This window comes from Pituophis catenifer, unplaced genomic scaffold (assembly GCF_029215685.1).
Source record: "Pituophis catenifer annectens isolate HBS135680 unplaced genomic scaffold, rPitCat1.0.hap2 SCAF_2, whole genome shotgun sequence".
NCBI lineage: Eukaryota > Metazoa > Chordata > Lepidosauria > Squamata > Colubridae > Pituophis > Pituophis catenifer.
In genome coordinates this window covers 125,411,765-125,428,838 of record NW_027256882.1, presented here as the reverse complement: position 1 = coordinate 125,428,838, position 17,074 = coordinate 125,411,765, and the positions used below count along the sequence as shown (strand labels likewise).

Genomic DNA, 17,074 nt, shown 5'->3' with positions numbered 1-17,074 from the left:
TTTGAGCTGAGCTCCTGAAAAATAATTATTGCAGGATTTTCCTACATCGCTTTTCAGAGCTGTTGGTGAGTTTTTCCCAGCGAGAAGGGCTTTGCACCCAAATCCGCTGAGGGCTTAACCAGCTCGGTGGGGGCTGCAGGTTCCCAGTTGGTTGAGCCTGGCCCTCACAACAGCGCGAAGGGGTAACACCCGAGACCGCTGGCAACGTTACATTGCGGGGAAACCCTTGCTGGGGTTCCCGAAGGAGTCCTGGTGCCTTCCCCTTTTAATTGAGAGCCGCCTGTCCGTCCGCAGGAAGATCTTCGTCGCTGGTGAGTGCGACGGCTCCCACGTGTAGCTAGCGGCGCCGGAGGCTTCACTATAGCTGCGGTTTCGTCGAGCGGCGTTTGTTCACGTGGGGAGGCTTCGAGGACGACTCCGGACTCCTTGGGTGGACCAGTTTCACTGGTCTTCTCCCGACCTGTGGCATTTCTCCCTTCTGAAGGTATGGAGAAGGGGGGTGTTGGTTCGGCCCCCCTGGCGGTCCCGTTAGTCTTCTGGCGGCCAATTTGAAACCACCACATGGCCTTTAGAGGCCCTGTTTTTCCCGGGCAGCCTGTGACTGTTTCGGATTCTCCTGGCGGCCATTTTAAACGACCGCATGGCCGTTAGAGGCCTTCTTCCAGCGGCATTTAGTGAAGCCATCCGGATACAAGACTTACAGTTTCACAATCCAAACTTGGGGGTTAAGAGAGCTGGATTGTACTTCTATTATGCTTATCCTTAATTATCATTAATGCATATTTACCCCTAGCTTGAGATGGCTTCTAAAAGGTCCTCCAGGCCCACTAAACAGCGCCTTCAAGGCGAGGAACAACAAGGACCAGCAGCTGTTCCTGCAAAACGAAGCAGAAAAACCCACCATACTGCTGGAGCCGCTAAACCTGCACAGTCTTCTGCAACCTTGGCTAAAAAGGAGCTCAAACTCCACAAAGCCATAGAGAAAGCCATCCAGAAGGCCACGAAGGCTGCTTCATTGCAGGAAAGTGTTCCCTTGAGCCCACCTTCCACAGCTTTTCATAGTACAATACCTCAACCCAGGGAGGCCTCTCCGTTACCACAAGATTCTGGCCCTGCCTTATCTCCCGATGGGCTCCCACCTTTAGCTGAGGCTCAAGCAGAGGTTAATGTCACCTTGTTTGGGGAACAACCTGAGTCAAACCCCAATCCTGATCCTTCTATAATCAGGCTTTCACATGATCAACCGGGGGCTCCCTCAGATCCGGCCTCGGTGGCTCCAGAGACCCTCATAACTCCCATACTAGCTTCCTACATTTGGGAGGCTATTCGAGAAGGGGTTAGACAGGTATTGAACCAAAGAACTTCTTCCTGGGTATCTGACCAGGAGTGTTCCCAGTTAGATGTTGAAGGCTCTGTGGTTTCTGCTGCAGGCATGGCCACGCACTGTGGGGAACTCCGGGATGCAGGTCAGATCAGGGCTCCCTCCTCCTGCCATTCTGAGCAGGGTTCTCTCACTGGGGCGGACCTTCTGGATCAGGAGATGTCTGAGGATGAAGATTTGGCACCTGATCAGCCGGCATTTGTGGGCCTCTTCAAACCCCAGTTATTCAGGTCCCTCCTACACAAGGCCAAGATGACTACTGGGTTGGGGGTTTCCCGGCCTTCAGAGGTTTCCCCTAAGGAAGGCCCTTCCACATCAGTCCCGCTCTTTGAGGAACCGATAATAGAATCAGAGGAGATCCCAGGTCCTAAGCTTTTCAGAGACAACACCAATGGTCCTCCCCTGCTTCGGGGCCTAGCCCCAATGCCATAGACAAACGTATATATAGTTTGGCACCTGAACTAACATCTCTATTGCAGGTCCCTTCGGTTGACCAGCCAGTTGCGGAGTTGTCTGCTACTTCCAACCTAGCTGGGCCCCCAGAAGATAATCTCCGCCCTGAAGACAGGCATTTAGAACATTCCCTAGTTCGGTCTCATCAAGCCACGGCCTGGTCAATTAAATCTGCCATGGCCGCTTCATTTTTTAATAGGGCCTCCATTCTTTGGCTAAGACAACTACAGGCTAGACTCCCTATCTCAGATGTTCGGGCCCAACAGGACATTAGTAAGATCATTGTGGCTCTAGAATATTCAGCTGATGCCACACTAAATTCATCCTGTTTTGCAGCCAAGGCCATCGGTTTGACCGTGGCTTCCCGTCGCCTGCTTTGGCTCCGCCAATGGCAAGCTGACTCCAAATCTAAATGGCGTCTAGCGTCATCCGCTTTTGACGGACCTAAACTTTTTGGAGCGGCTCTGGAACCACTCCTGGTGGAATCCAAGGATAAACGCCGCATCCTTCCATCTTTGTCCCATCGGTCTGAGATTCGTTCTCAGTCGTCCTTTCGGCCTTTTTGTAACCAGGAGGGAGGTTTCATGGGTTCCCATAGACAAAGGTCCTTTCCACCCCGCCAGTCACGGTTTCAGGACCGTCAATTCCCCCCCTCTTCCCGAGGTCAGACTAGACGTCCCTTTAGAGGGGGAAGGGGGCGGGGGTTCCGCAGGTCACGCTGACGGTCTGGGTGGGCTTCCCATTGGAGGTCGCCTGGCAGCCTTCGCCGACCAGTGGGAGGCTACCTCGTCGGACGCGTGGGTCAGAGAGACTATCAGGTTTGGTCTCTCTCTGGAATTCCTCTCCACCCCCCCCAGATCGATTTCTGCCCTGCCCTCTCTCCCGAGTCAGAGCATCCCGTCTACTAATGATGTCTGCTATACGCCATCTTCTCGAAATTCAAGCCATAGAACCTGTTCCCTCGGAGCAGCGCGGACTAGGCTTCTATTCACGTCTGTTCGTCATCCAAAAATCATCAGGGCTGGAGGGCAATTCTCAACCTAAAGTCTCTGAACCGCCGTATCTCATATCGGCGGTTCAAGATGCAATCCCTCCAATCCATCCTGGAGGGGATCAAGTTGGGGGACCTCCTCACCTCCATAGACCTGACGGAAGCTTACCTGCATGTTCTCATTCACCCACCTTACCGTCGTTTCCTCAGATTCTGTTTTCAGAACGATCATTACCAATACAGGGCCCTCCCTTTCGGCCTTTCCTCGGCCCCTCGGGTGTTCACAAAGTTGATGTCCGCCCTTGCGGCTCACCTCAGATCCATTCTGGTAAGAATCCAATTCTACCTAGACGATCTACTCATACAATCCTCCTCAGAGCAGCTAGCACATCAAGACCTATCCACCACACTCCGGGTCTTCAGGACCCATGGGTTTTCGATCAACTTGTCCAAGAGTCACATGGTGCCTTCCACTCGCATCCGTCACCTGGGGTCCATCATAGACACGAGGGAATGCAAGGTGTACCTGTCCCAGGATCGACTGGACAGCATATGTCCTTAGTCAGGTCAGTGTTGGCAAGGAAGACTCCTTCTCTGGTGAAGCTGTCCCAGCTATTAGGGAAGATGGTTTCATGCATAGGGATTGTTCCCTGGGCTCGGCTCCACTGCAGGCACCTGTCCCCACTGTCTGGTCCTGACCACAGACGCCAGCCTTCATGGCTGGGGGGCACATCTAGCGTCTTCCATCGCTCAGGGTCATTGGTCCCGGGCCGACCTGGAGCACAACATAAATTGGCTAGAGCTCCGGGCCATCCACTTAGCCCTCCGTGTGTTTGTCAACAAGGTCCAGGACAGACACGTTCTGGTGAGAACAGACAACATGGCTGCCAAAGCCCATGTAAATCGCCTGGGGGGGACTCGGTCTCTGCCCCTCATGGAGGAAGCCGAGAGGTTGGGAGCCTGGGCGGAAGATCATCTGAAATCCTTGAGGGCTGAGCATATCTTGGGTGTGGCGAATTCTCAGGCAGATTGGCTCAGTCGAGCCACTGTGGATCGGTTGGATACGGGTCTCGCTCCAAACACTCTCTGCAGGCAAGTAGCCGCCATTTCTTCTATCCTTTGTTGTGGGTCCAGGGGGTCCCTTTCCAGTCGACCTCTCATTCGGCAGTTTCTCAAAGGGGCGTCTAACATTCATCCTCCCACCATCCATAGGTACCCTACATGGGACCTTCCAAAGGTTCTGGATGCTCTCACGAGAGCTCCCTTTGAGCCCCTCAGGGAGGTGGGGTTGCGTTTTCTTTCCTACAAGGTGGCTTTCCTCCTCGCCATCACTTCGGCCAGGAGGATATCGGAATTAGCAGCACTTTCCATGCGGGCTGACCTGTGTGTTTTTCATCCAGACAGAGTTGTGCTGAGGTTGGATCCCACCTTTCTCCCTAAGATAAACTCTACTTTCCACCGGTCCCTAGAAATTATTCTTCCCAATTTCTGTCCTCACCCTTCCCATACCTTAGAACGGACTTGGCACACTCTCGATGTAAGGCACGCCCTCCGCATTTACCTTCGGAGGACTGCCCCCATTAGACAATCAGAGTCCCTCTTGGTTTCCTTCCAACCTTCCTCCTTAGGTAGGAAGGTCTCTTCGCCTATTCTGGGTCGCTGGATCAGGGCTACCATCGCCAAGGCGTACGAAGCACAGTCTCTTCCTGTTCCTAGGCACATAACGGCCCATTCCACTCGTAGTGCAGTGACCTCGGTGGCCTGGGCCACTCAGGCTTCCATTTAGGAGATTTGTAGGGCAGCCGCTTGGGCCTCCCCTACTCCTTTCATTAGACATTACCGTTTAGACTCTTTTGCCTCGGCCGACGCGGCCTTCGGCCGCAGGGTGCTGCAACAGGTTCATGGGGAACAGGCCTCCTCTCCTTGGGCGGGTCCCTCCCTATAAGGTCTATGCTTTGGCATGTCCCGTTCCTGACCACTGGACCCAGGAGCAACGAGATTGGGCGTTGACTTACCTGAACGCTTCATCTGGTTGCTCTGGGTCCAGTGGTCAGCCCCTCCCTGTTTTGATCCTCGTCGGTTCGGCCCGTTTCGGCCTCCTTTTTGTTTGTGTCTCATGCAGCTCTACGTGTTGGTCTGCTTATCGTCTTTCATCAGAAAGCTGGGAAGCAAGGCGAAGGGGCGGAGCTTCTCAGCTAAGCAGACTCAATCAAGTATATTGAAGTGAGAAGTAACCTGTTCCTGACCACTGGACCCAGAGCAACCAGATGAAGCGTTCAGGTAAGTCAACGCCCATTTTGGTCACCACACTATAAAAAAGATGTTGAAACTGTAGAAAAAGTGCAGAGAAGAGCAACCAGGATGATTAAGGGACTGGAAACTAAAACATATGAAGAAACTGGGCACGGCTAGTCTAATGAAGAGAAGGACCAGAGGAGACATGATAGCAGTCTTCCTATAATTGAGGGGCTGCCACAGAGAGGAAGGAGTCAAGCTATTTTTCAAAGCACCTGTAGGCCAGACAAGGAATAATGGATGAATACTGAACAAGGAGAGATTTAACCTGGAAATAAGGAGAAATTTTCTGACAGTGAGAACAATCAACCAATGGAATAGAAGTTGCCTTCGGAAGTTGTGGGAGCTTCATCACTGGAAGCTTTCAAGAAGAGACTGTACTGCCATCTGCCAGAAATGGTATAAGGTCTCCTGCTTGGAAAGGGGGTTGGACTAGATGACCTGCAAGGTACCTTCTAACAACTCTGTTAATCTGTAATCTGTAATCAGTACAGTGACTGACCACTAAACATTAAGTCACTTCCTTTGCTATGAGTTTGAGTAGCGACAAACAGTGCTTTTAGAAGGACCCTGTATGGAGACAGAAGAGCTAGACTAGTACTGTAATATACTGATAAATTTCGAATGAACCATTCATGTGATAGTATACAAAATTTCTCTTTATATTTTATTAAGACTGTGTCTTTTTAAAGTCATTGGATTACTGAAAAAAATACCTGTTTTCTTTCTATAAAGGCGATTGTATATGAAATATGTCATCTTAAGAGCAGCAGAATACATGACATCAAATTTATCAAGTGTCATATTTAAGATATTGGTGACAATATAATTTATTTTTAAAAATTAGAAGTAATTACCTTTATGATGACTTCTGGCAAGAATCTAGTTTTCACTGAAGCTGACCCCAGCAGAAGACTTCTCTAGCCACTAGTTCATTTTATTTTCATTCAGTATATTCTCTCTCATTCTTGTCCAAATACTTGAATATTGGAAAATAAATGTGTCTATGTGATACCTGAAAATAATTCAGTATTTAAGGAGAAAACATGAAACTTTTTTCTTAAAAGGAAGAGAAAAAAGAAATGCATAAAAGTTGGAGGAGTGGGGAATGAAAAGTCTACCAGTATTTTTAACAGCCACAGTTATTTGCAAAAGTCTGATTTTAAAAAAAAATCCTGGAAGGCACTGAATCAAACTGGTGATCCTTCTGGTTCAGTTTACTGATTGGTAAAGATAACGATAGCCTGAAGGTCTGAATATGGGACCCTTTGCATAGAAAACAGTGAATTGCATCCATTCATCGTTGTTTCATTTACATTAGTTTTAGCCACCGACTGTTGATTATAGAATTCTCCTGATTCACCATTTAGGTAGATGCTGGTATAAGTACCTGACACACTAAATATGTTATATTGCAAAGTCCTGGGTTCGGCCTTAATAAAGGTATCAGTGCACTAAGGAGCCTTAAGAAGGATACTTCTCTTCATCTGTTCAGCACTAAGCTCTTCCCAGTGGCAATACATTACTAACCTTCTCTCCTTCCCACCTTCCAAGTGGCTCCGCTTGACCATATACCAGAAACTGTCCAATGGGCATAATTACATGGGAGAGAGGTAGCAGGCAAACACAATAGCAGGTCCTGCTTCAGTTCAGTTTTTCTTTCTTTTTCTCTGAGCCATCTGCCAATAACCCTATTAGCTCGTGATGTGATATCATATTTCAGTCTTGTCTTGTCTTACTAGCTTCCTTTTGCTGAATTAAGATTAGATTGGAAAGATTTGCCTCCTTAAAAAGTGGAGCACATTATTTTATTCATATTTGATTTCTCTGCCAAAAAAAAAGGCACTTAAGTCCAACTATAAAAAATTGAACCATAAACGTAATTAATAACACAATTCAATACATTCAGAACCACTAACATCTTCTCAAAAAAGCAACCAGAAACCATTTACACACAAAAAATCAACCTAAATCAATTTATTTTTGCCCATGAGAGGAAGATAGTAGAAAGGGAGCAGCCTTGTCAGGAGTCCCCAACTTCGGCAGCAGTCAGAAAAGGGAAAATCCTCTACGCAAGTGCCTGAAAGAAGGAATAACATGATCTTTCAGATCATTTTGTCCAAATTTATGTACAGCTTTAGGAGGTAAAACCTCCATTTTGAATTGTAATCAGAAACAGACTACAGTCTAGCAAAATATCAGCATACTGTATATTCAAGGTCTTACACAAATTGGCCTGGAAGTAATTTCACCAGAATACAACATGCAGAGAAACCTACATAATATAAATAGACTGGGGACAGCTATCATGCTTGGATGTTTTGAATATGCTTCTTCCTTAGAAGAAGAAATTCATTAGTTCCCAGTATAGCTGTGACACATCTGGAGATCTAATCAAATGTATCTAGGATGAATAATTCAAGAAGAGTCAAAGTGCAAATGATACAATAGGTTACAATTGTTCAGTTTCTGGTCATAAAATCCATAAAATAAAATTTAGAACAAATAAATGTTATGTACCTCTAACTTTAGATGAGGGTCATTTCATTTAGTTTTATTTCAAGATTCTGGATTAAAACTGTATCTAGAAATGTATGTGTATGAGATTGAGAGAATACAAAAAAATCCCAACCAAATTCAAGTTTTTTTTTAAAAAAATCCTCAGCATTATGTTTTGACAGGTCAGATATTAAAACTTCTTTTTTTGGGGGGGGGGGGAAGAAAGAGCCTGTCAGAACTTCTAACATCAATGGATTATTTTAATAAGAACATATGACTTACTTGTTAGCTTCTGAAACATAAATGGCCTTCTACAAGTTTGTAACTGATTTCTCGTGTTTATTTCATGAATCTGTTGCCCTTTCTCCCCACCCTTATGATTTGAGTTTAAAACTAGCAATTATAGGGGAGGAAAAAGAAAGGAAGAATATATTGAGAATAGTTAAGCATTTAAATGTGGGAAGATTTGTCAGGAAGCCAATAAGGACACCTGGGAGCTGGGTTTAGTGAAGATGCCTAGAATAGATGCCATATGAGTGTTAATCCTATATAAATTAGAACAACTTTGCATGCCATCTACTTCCCATCTGGCTCAGGGCAGTGCCAGCACAAAGGTATAAGCCAATATTAAGCCCCAGCTTTTTCATTTACTTCAGTTGCACTTTCTGTTATGAAAGGTAGTTTAAGAGGTCTCTATTCAGCAGTTGCAATAATATCTTGTGGGTCTGCAAACATGTTTAGGGAAATGCCCCTTCAAGAACAGTAGCTCATAGCTATTCTCCATGCTTATGCAGAGATAAATTATTTCTTCCATCATGATGCAGCTGCAATGACATCCTGTCGGAATAGGTTAGCATCACTTTGGAAATTCTAGGACATCCGCTTCTGCTTTCAGTTGAATCCTTCCCTCCAGGCACAAGAGTACATTGAGAATGATATATCTGAAGAGTCCTGCCTGGCTACCCTGATTTCTCCATTGTTAAAATGCCAGGCTGTAATTAGAAGCAATGCGACTTGCCTTTGTAAGATTTCACCATCAAGACAACATCAGAATGGTGAAACTCTGCTGTTTAAGCTGACGAGAATTAATTATTCTTTCCTGTCAGCTATTAGATCTGTTCCATTCCTTGTAGAAGCAGATTTCCAACGGTGGATAAAAATGGGAATTTCATGCCCCAAAGAAAGGGATGCCTTTGTTCTCAAAAGTCTGCTCCAGATTTGTAAATGTAATCTGGTTCCCAATCAACATTCAAACACACTGGCATCGCTTCAATATAAACTATATTGGATACCGAGTATTTTTCAAAATTGAGAATATTGAGGGCATTGTCAGAGGAGATATAATGTTATGTTAAATTAATAGAAGTCTCAGTAGCAAAATTGTTAATAGCGAATGACAGACCTCGGCAAAACTGCAGGAGGGAAGAATTGGGTTGTTGCCAATCTGGTCACCAAAAAATCAGTTACCTCATTCTCAGTATCAACTTTAATCACCCCATTTGACATTGGTTTGAGATAGCTAAAATTATTAGCTTGCTTGGAGCACAAAAAAAGAAATACCTTGGTGTTTTCCTAACTCTTTCTAGGGATTTCTCCATATATATAAATTCCTTAAATAGGCCATATATTACCCACTGTCTTTCTATCAGCATTTGCACATCTTAAAATTCATCCATTTATTTACCAAATAAATTTTTTGGCTTTTTTTTTTTGGATTGTTGTTTTTTAATATTTTTTGTTATATTGTAAACTGTCAAGAGTTGTTTGGAGTTGTATGGTGCCTAAATTCAATACATTTAATTAATTAGAAGGAGAAAGATGTGTATACTATCTTATTTATCTTATTTATTTTATGAAATTTGAGGGGTCCTTGGTAATGAAATGTTTGCATGAAAACAACCAAACAACCAAACTCAGAGAGCACTAAGGAGCCCTCATTTCAACCCTGAGCTATAAATATTTTCATTTATTTATGAAATTTATTTGCCCATTTTTAGTAAACATTCAACCAACGTAGACCATTTTTTTCAGTTTGTACATAACTTGCAATTGTTCACTCAGTTTTTCTGTCAGACACAATTATCTCAATCTTTGATACATTAATTTTCAGAATCATGCTTCTCTTTACATCAGTTATAATACTATTGAAAGCAATACTAACAACATGGCATCTGCACTGGTATACAATCTTATTTGCAACTATCATATCTTTAACACCACTAGAAGCATTCCTTATATATGCATGCATAAGTGTGTTAAACAACTAAGGGGACTTCATATATCTTGTCTAATATCCTGCTCAATTTTGAGCCATTTGCAAATTATTTATTCTCATGATTGCTTTGTTTCCATCATTAGCTATAATTATATTCAATAACAAACCTCAGCTCCACAGTTCCATAATTTAATCCCAATTAGTTTCTCATATGTTTTACCTTCTCATAATCTTCCATCAGTAAAAATGGAGTGAACTTTCACAAATGTATACACCGTGATGACTTGTTGAAAGCCAAAATTCTGGACTATGCATCTCTGCTTGGTATAACACTATAGTGTACTTCCCAATTTTTGCTCTTTCTTATTTCAAACTCTTTCAGTTAGAATTTTACAAATCAGTTTCCCAAGTATACTTATCAAATGAAATCCCTTCCCCTGTAGTTTTTTGCATTTATTCTTGCTACATTTCTCTTTGTATAAGAGAATAATATCAACATTCTTCCAGTCATTAAGCAAAAACATAGAATACTCATGTACATTAAACAGGTAGATCAGCTTTATCCATAATCAATTCACATTCATATTTTATCATTTCTCCAGTTACACTATCCAAACCAGAACCATTACCATTATGAACATTCTTAGAGCATTGTGATTTTTTTTCATCCTAATGGAAGCCAAGCAATTCTTGGTACTACACATTATGAATTATAGCTGGGTAGATTAAAAAAGTACCAAATATTGTTATTTGTTCATTTAGATCCCCATTATATAGCCATAAAATTTACACCAGGCACTATGAAATTCAGTGGCAAGATAAGCCAAATTCAAAAGGGGACAAATACTTCTTCACAGATTGGAAGATGAAGGATTTATTATAATGGCTGGTTGCACAGTCAGCCAGATGCATTTTGCATTTTTTTATCCATCAACAAGTGCTTCTCAAGCACCTGGGATGGGCCAGTGTTGTTGTTTGATGGTGTTAAATGTATTGTCTCATGATGTAAACTGTTCCAAGTAAAGCTGTTTTTTATAATTGATCATAATTTTTGTTTTGGAATTAGTACTATCTTTGCTTTCTTTTGCCACAGTCATTCTACATCCAATTGCAAGTCTTTATATTTTGTGATTGTTTTCCAGTTCTTTCTTTTATTTCATATTGTCCCTAGATACTGCTACACCTAGTATCCAGACTTTTTTTGTCTTTCTTATCGACAATTGTTAAGTCTGGGTATTGTGTAGCAGGTCTATTTGAATTCTAAAGTCCCAGAACACTTTAGCATCTTCATTTTCTAGCACTTTGTGCACCTGTTGGTCCTACATTTCTTGCTTGCAAGCATATGATATTTCTTGCAGCTATTCCAATACACTAGTGATAGTTTGTCATGCTGTTGTTTGAAATCTGTAGGTGCAATCTTGCAGCAGCTAACTAGGTGGTCCACTGTTCCTTCAGCTTCTTTGCAGAGGTGGCATTTGCTGTCTGTTGCTGTCTTCCCAATTCTGACTTTATTTGCATTTGTTCTTGAGGCTTAGTCTTGTGCAGCTAGAACTAGACCCTCTGTCTCTTTCTTATTATTAAAGTTGTTAGAAGTGTATTCCACCTTTCCTCCAGGAATTCGAGGATTATGTTATATGGTCTGTTGAATTTCACTTAAGGCTCCTTGGTCTGTGTTAGCATTGGCTTTCAGTCTATGATGACGTACAAAAGTGTTTGGCAGTCAGTATTCCTCTATATTGTATGGCACAACCAATGTTCAAGGAAGAGGATAGCTAACATTTGGCCGGGCTGCAGGTTGCTGTGCCTGAGTTATAACCATGCTAGCTTCTCACACTACAATTAAGGGCCAAATTCATCTGTTTCTTGCATTTCAGCACAGCTGTAAGTTTTTGAATTTGTAGCATGTTCGTTATTGATACAGAGATCAAAATGGGCCAACTGGAAACTTATTCCTACAGGCTAAGCAAATAATCCGTTGAAATAATACTCCGTTGAAGTAATCCGTAGGGAATACTGAGATGTTTTCCTGACTAAGAAGGAAATTCTCAATGGACCCTGCTAAACTAGATATAAGAAAAGCATTTTAGAATAAACTGTCTTAAATTTCAGCATGCTACTACTGTATATTAATACAGTTTTGATCCATAGCTAATGTTGAAAAAGGTCAAAAATTTAGAAAAAATAGCTATGTATGCATTTTATAATTGGATTCATTTTTAAAATTCCTTTAGTGAAGCTCAGGTTGAGAATACTAAACATACATAAAAATACCAATAAATATTGGATTCCGATCTGGCTTCCATCGCCACCAGACGGTCCTCTGAGACCGCCAGCCCCGTTGCCTGTAAAGAGCCGCCTTTACATTTGAAAGGCGGCTCGAAAAACTCCATTTCCTGAAGGAAATGTGAGACAGAGCAGGCGAGGGCAGGTAGAGCCCTCTGCGAAGTCCCCAGAGTTCTTTTTTTACTCTTGGGGACGAGCAGGTTGTGGCTCCCTATTTCCGCTCGCCGCTGCTCTGGGCTTCGGGAGAACTCTGCCTTTTTGCAGAGCTAGGCGCTGGAACCGAACCAATCAACGAAATTAACAGATGGACTAATTAAAAAGGACGAGATTTGAACTTGGGACCCTAAATCGCAAGTATTTTTAATGATTTTACAAGCGTTTCAGAGTGAAGGAAAAAAAGTTTAAAATGGCGACTGCTGAGGCTTGAGAAGAAGAAGAAAGCCGAAAGTGAAAGTCCTTCCGTAACAAGCTACAAAGTAGCGGAATAAACAGTGCTGGCTAGAATTTGGAAGAAAAATATCTATTTTAAGTTTCTTTTTTCTTGGAGATTTGTACTTGATCTTGCTTGGGGAAAAGTTTTCTTTCTTTAAAAAGAGTTTGTGTGGCAGGATGGCGTTAAAACTAATAAAGCCTGACAAACAAGCAGTGGGGGGGGGTTCCCCCATTTACAATTATGTGAACAAGTTCTGAGCTTACAGACTCAGCAGAATGGCTTTAATTTAAAAGAATTTGTCCAGGAGGAAATGGCAAGATATCACGAGACTGTGAACCAGAAACTTGAAAAGTTTAGGCAAGAAATTAAAGAAATGATACAACTAAAGTATGATAATTTGCAACAAAAGATTGTAACAGTGACTAATGCTTTTTCAGAAATTGTTATAAAGATGGATACAAATATCAAGTTATTAGAGTCTAAAATGGAGGAAGTTGATGATAAGATTAATAATTTGGACAATAAAATACAAATAATTGAAAATGATTTGACAAATATTCAAAACAATAGTTTAGAAGTAAAGTCTAAAAAGGAAGCTGCTCATGAGACTTACAATGCAGAAGATATAAAGCAAGGGATTGAAAAAGAAATCACAATGATGAAATACAGGCTCACGGAATTTGCAGTTAGAATGAGAGGGTTACAGGAAAATAATAGAGATGATTTAAGAAAAATATCTGCTCAAGTTCTGGCCGGGATTTTAAAGGTTCATCCTGAGGAGGTATCTTGTAAGATTGACAAGGCTTATAGAGTAAATTCTTGGATTGCAAAGCAAAGGCAATTGCCTAGAGATGTGGTGATTTACTTCACAGACAAAGAAATAAGAAATGATATTGTGCAAAAATCTTTTAATTCTACTCTACAATTGTATGGAAGAAAGATCTGGATATATAAAGAGTTGCCGCCTAAGATTCTAAAAGATAGAAAGAAATTTGGATTTTTGGTGACTGAGCTAAAGAAACAAAATATCTCATTCAGGTGGGACGTTCCAGTTGGTATAATATTGAGATATCAAGGAGAAAGATATCAGCTAAATACTGTTGAAAAAGCGGAAGAATTTTACTACAAGGTTTTCCAAAAGCAAAATCAACAAGAGATAGAAATTCAAGATAAGCAAAAGGAGGTGGAAGTAATGGAAAAACAACAAGTCACAGAGGTCCCCGTAGATGAGCCGCTTCTGGATTCTCCTTCAGAGGTCTCAGCTGGACTATGTATAAATACAAGTGAGGCGGCTCTGGATTCTAAAGTGATGACTTATCAAGTTACAGACCAGCATGGAAATCAATCAGTTGATATAAAACTCATAGAACCAGAATGGAGATTTAAGCCACAAAAGCAAAACCAACAAGATCAAGTTATAGATCAGCATGAAAACCAAACAGTTGATATACAATTTATAGAAAGAAAATCAGGATGGAGATCTAACCCACAAAAAGTCAAGAAAAGAAGAAGCAGGTCACACAAAAACAAAAACTTTTAAACCAAACAACAGTGTAATGCCAGTTATTTAAGAAATGATTGAATTTATGAAAAGATAGTTGAGGCGAAGTATTGGTTTATATTATCCTGAGGAGAGTGACAGACTTCTGCAGTGCTGTACTTTTGGGATGTGAAAAGGGCCTTAAACTGAAATGATTGGAACTATCTTTTTTTTTTTTTTTGGACTCTTTGATAAATATACTACGTTTATGCTGAGCTACAAGGTGAGAGAGTTATGGAATTGGGGCACGCAGATGATCTTGCTGTTACCCTATTACGGTGGTTGGAATTAATAATTTGGATAAAAGACACCTCTATAGACACTATATGGAATACAAATATAAAGTCACTCGGGTGGTTGTTGTTTTTTTGTTTTGTTTTGTTTTTATGAAGATATTTGCTATTGATGGGGGCAGATGGTAATTGAAGATACCGAACATACTGTTGGAATTAGGATGTGATGTTACCCTAACATGGGTGATGGAGTTTACAATCCAGCTGAAAGACATTACAGAAGATATTATATGGATTACAAGCTTAAAGTCTTTTTTAAGAGGATTTTATTTACATAAGGGAATATTTTTTAGTGGTGTGGGCAGAAGAATAAAGATATTACGAATTATTAAGTATGGTAGTCTTGTAGGAAAGTGGGTGGAGACAGGTTAGTTTATTGATTGTTTAGTTTAAGAAAAGGGATATTATGTTTAGATATGAATATATGTAAAAGATTTGAGTTAAGAGATATAACGATGGGGATGAAGGAAATGGGTAGACTATGAATTGAATAAATGTTAAATTAGGATTTATTATATAGTTTTATAGTGGAAGGTTGCTTTGAAATGTTATATTAATATACATAAAAGAGGGGGGGAAATTTGTATTTGAAAAACTTTTTCAATAAAAAATACCAATAAATATTTAGGTAAATCCATATCTTAAGGATTTGCCAAATTCTCTGAAAGCTATGTAGAGAAGGTATCTTCTTTTAGAGCACAATTAAGTTTGGTCTGCAGCTGCATGAAAATTGTATGAAAAGATGTACACTTTTCATTAAAAAATGAGCACTCAGAGCAGTTTTCAAGTGAGCTATGAATACAAACTACATTCATACTGTCTTAGGAGTATAAAGGGCATATATGTCTTAAATTGGCATCCTGTTCTTAAGATTCCTTGGGGAGATAGAATCATGCTAAATGTCATCATGAATTTTCATAATTACCGGTATGTAATATATTCTGAACTCATATCCAATTTTATAGGAGCACATAAGTAATTGCTGAGGGGGCTTCTTCTACCACCACCTTCAAAACAGCAAGGATTGCATGTTAGGACAGCAACTCCTCATGAAGTTTTAACTATAGCGATACATCCCCATTTAAGAAGAGGTCCCATAGTTGATAATCTGCTTCATTTCATCTTGATCTCCAGGAACTTTTGACTGAAGCATGAGATTCAAATTAACAAAAAGTTAAGCAGTGCTGAGAAATGGCACTAAAACAATGTATGTGCAAAAAATAAATATAAATCTTTAAAAAATGGGAATACTGTTCTTGGGCTTGACTCCTATCTGATAAATCCACCAGTTGTGAGAGAGAGTAGTTCTGTGTAGGATGAGATCTGCACTTTTACATTCCTCTAAAAATGTTTCCTTTTTAAAAGGTTTTTAAAGTACGAACATCCTTATTTAACAATATATATACAGTATCTTGGAAAATAGACAATTGTTACTAGATCTATAGTTCCTAGAAATCTGGCATCTAATTTCAAGTGAGCCAGTGGATACCTAATTCCTTTGCTATATCTATACCTGTTCTTAGCAGTTAGGGATGTCTTCGGTTTCTTGCTGTAATGAAAAATGGCATCGGAGGTCTTTTCTTGAGGGCGTGCATTCCTCTCATTTGCTTGAAAATAAGAAATATGCATAAAATGAGGTGACATAATTAATTGAATAGATTGGGGAAAAATAATTTAAGATGTTGTCCTTAGCAATCATTGCACTGTAAATTTTAACCAGTAGCCTGTCAAGTGCAGTATAGAATTTCCTATTCATAGACAAGCAGTCTTTTGAATAATTCCAAAGGATATAAGTCAAAGGCAGCCAAAATGCAAATTAGCATCCCCTGGTAAATTTCAGAAAGATGTGCAATGGAAGGTTTCTTACTCCCCATTCCATAACAGAAACAACAAAAAGACTGAAATGAAGATGAAATGGTGTGCGGAAGAAGAAATCTGAAGTAAAGTTTTTTGTGTGTGTGCAAAAAGAATAGAATAGAATAGAATAGAATAGAATAGAATAGAATAGAATAGAATAGAATAGAATAGAATAGAATAGAATAGAATAGAATTCTTTATTGGCCAAGTGTGATTGGACACACAAGGAATTTGTCTTGGTGCATATGCTCTCAGTGTACATAAAAGAACAGATACATTAGTCAAGAAACATAAGGTACAACACTTAGTGATAGTCATAGGGTACAAATAAGCAATCAAATCATATTAGGAAACAATCAATATAAACCGTAAGGATACCAGCAACAAGGTTACAGTCATACAGTCATAAGTGGGAGGAGATAGGAACAATGACAAGATTAATAGTAGTGCAAAAATAGTTTGATAGTGTTGAGGAAATTATTTGTTTAGCAGGGTGATGGCATTCGGGGGAAAAACTGTTCTTGTGTCTAGTTGTTCTGATGTGCAGTGCTCTATAGCACCGTTTTGAGAGTAGGAGTTGAAACAGCTTATGTCCAGGATGCAAGGGGTCTGTAAATATTTTTACAGCTCTCTTTTTGACAGCCCTCTTTTTGACTCAGGTCCTCAGTGGAAGGCAGGTTGGTAGTAATTGTTTTTTCTGCAATTCTAATTATCCTTTGAAGTCTGTGTCTGTCTTGTTAGGTTGCAGAAACAAACCAGAGAGTTATAGAGGTAAACTTAAAACTTAAAAGTAAACTTAGTTCTGATAATAAAACAAATTGGTTGACTGAGCAA

General features: G+C 40.8%; 1 protein-coding gene across 1 annotated transcript in view; it reads left to right on the top strand.

Moving 5' to 3' along the window:
- ARHGAP44 (Rho GTPase activating protein 44) overlaps positions 1-17,074 on the top strand; it is a 139,252-nt gene that overhangs the window by 50,533 nt on the left and 71,645 nt on the right. The window lies entirely within an intron of this gene.